General features: G+C 57.5%; 1 non-coding gene across 1 annotated transcript in view; it reads right to left on the bottom strand.

The window, feature by feature from the left end:
- LOC126093583 (small subunit ribosomal RNA) overlaps nucleotides 1-1,031 on the bottom strand; it is a 1,909-nt gene extending 878 nt beyond the window's left edge. Inside the window, exon 1 of the ribosomal RNA XR_007521716.1 lies at nucleotides 1-1,031. This exon is cut by the window's left edge and continues 878 nt beyond it. This is a non-coding gene — a ribosomal RNA (small subunit ribosomal RNA).
- Nucleotides 1,032-2,500: the final 1,469 nt, after the last annotated feature.

Raw genomic sequence — 2,500 nt, 5'->3', positions numbered from 1 at the left:
CTGTTCGTCTTGCGACGATCCAAGAATTTCACCTCTAACGTCGCAATACGAATGCCCCCGCCTGTCCCTATTAATCATTACCTCGGGTTCCGAAAACCAACAAAATAGAACCGAGGTCCTATTCCATTATTCCATGCACACAGTATTCAGGCGGGCTTGCCTGCTTTAAGCACTCTAATTTGTTCAAAGTAAACGTGCCGGCCCACCCAGACACTCAATAAAGAGCACCTTGGTAGGATTTCAACGGGGTCCGCCTCGGGACGCACGAACACGCACGAGGCGGTCGCACGCCTTCGGCTCGCCCCACCGGCAGGACGTCCCACGATACATGCCAGTTAAACACCGACGGGCGGTGAACCAACAGCGTGGGACACAAATCCAACTACGAGCTTTTTAACCGCAACAACTTTAATATACGCTATTGGAGCTGGAATTACCGCGGCTGCTGGCACCAGACTTGCCCTCCAATAGATACTCGTTAAAGGATTTAAAGTGTACTCATTCCGATTACGGGGCCTCGGATGAGTCCCGTATCGTTATTTTTCGTCACTACCTCCCCGTGCCGGGAGTGGGTAATTTGCGCGCCTGCTGCCTTCCTTGGATGTGGTAGCCGTTTCTCAGGCTCCCTCTCCGGAATCGAACCCTGATTCCCCGTTACCCGTTACAACCATGGTAGGCGCAGAACCTACCATCGACAGTTGATAAGGCAGACATTTGAAAGATGCGTCGCCGGTACGAGGACCGTGCGATCAGCCCAAAGTTATTCAGAGTCACCAAGGCAAACGGACCGGACGAGCCGACCGATTGGTTTTGATCTAATAAAAGCGTCCCTTCCATCTCTGGTCGGGACTCTGTTTGCATGTATTAGCTCTAGAATTACCACAGTTATCCAAGTAACGTGGGTACGATCTAAGGAACCATAACTGATTTAATGAGCCATTCGCGGTTTCACCATAATGCGGCTTGTACTGAGACATGCATGGCTTAATCTTTGAGACAAGCATATGACTACTGGCAGGATCAACCAGGGAGCTGCGTCAACTAGAGCTGAGCAGCCGGCCGCCCGGGAGTGTGTCCCAGGGGCCCGCGCGAACACGCAAGCGTCCGCTCAATTATTCTGCAAACAGGAGGAGGCTGAGCTCCCCTGCACAATACACCTCGAAACCCTCTCAGGTCCCGGCGGCGCGCAGCGCCGTCCTAAGTACTTGGTCGGGTTCGAGAGAGGCGCAATCGCCCGGAGTTAGGCGAGTAGACGCTTTAGGTGCGACCACCCGTGCTCCCAACTGAGCTTGCCGCTGCCGACAGAGGCCCGGGAGCGTGCTGTCGTGGCATTGCCGGCGGGAGACAACACGCGCCACCTACGGTGACCGGCAGCTCCAACGCCAGCGCCACAGAAGGGCAAAGGCCCCACGTGGGTGCCGAAGCGAACTCTCCCAGCACAGCGCACGTGCCAACACGTCTGCACAACTGCGATACAAACCACCAGCGAGAACCGCTGGGGCGACCGAGCAGCAGACGGCGTCGCGGCGCCGAGTGCCGGGCGGCGGCGCATCCTCAACGCACACAGTCCTCAGTCGGACCAGCACACTGCAGATGTCCACCGCGCTTCGCACCGGGCCCGCGAGGACCCACTTTGGCCGCCCGGCGCCGCGCGCAGGGTGCCCCGGCGCGCAGCTGCGCCGCCTGCCGCGTCCGTCGGCCGGCGCGCCTGCCACTGGGCGCCCCCACCAGCCGGCTGTAGCGCGTGCGCCCACGCACCGCGCGGCCAGCACGCCGGGCGGCCCCCCCTCACCGGCCGGGGACGGTCCCACCCAGCCACCGCCGCGTATCGCTTCACACACAGATTTGCCCTTACTGATTTACCTCCAGCAACAACAACCGCACCACAATGGGTTTACCAGTTGTTCATTTGCGTAACGTCACCAGCAAACGTAGACGTCCATCCCAGTTTGCAAATGCAACGATTATTGCATACCTGTCTGTTAGGTGCCACGACACACTACGTCTGCCCACATACACGCAACAAAATGTGCACGACTAGAGAACACGTGGGAGGTGGCCCCCTACGTATGCGATGTCCATTACGACACCGACTGTCAACCAGCATCTGTACCATGTCGCAGATGTGGAACGCGGTGCACCATGCTATCACACTGTGTGAGAAGAGACGACTACGTTTGAATACACGCGCCACTACATCAACAGACGGCTCATGCTGATCGCCATCCAGGGCGTCCGTTACTCCCACACGTCTCTATGGCGTACCACACTGCAATGTAGCTGTTATGGGGAGACGGCACGTGGCTGAGTGCACAACATTTGGACCGTATGGTTCGCTGTTGTTGGGCGCAGTCGTTGTACGGTCACACATGTGCCACAGCGTATCATTCAGTACATACGGACCTATGTGCAGTACAATGTGAGGGTTAAGCTTACGACATCAGCGGACAGTGGACACAGGCCGTACCACGACGTAGACTGAGCGCTTCGACATGCGAAT

Source organism: Schistocerca cancellata, chromosome 7, assembly GCF_023864275.1.
Source record: "Schistocerca cancellata isolate TAMUIC-IGC-003103 chromosome 7, iqSchCanc2.1, whole genome shotgun sequence".
Lineage (NCBI taxonomy): Eukaryota > Metazoa > Arthropoda > Insecta > Orthoptera > Acrididae > Schistocerca > Schistocerca cancellata.
Note: the sequence above shows the minus strand (reverse complement) of the source record. Positions and strands in the feature narration are given on the sequence as shown.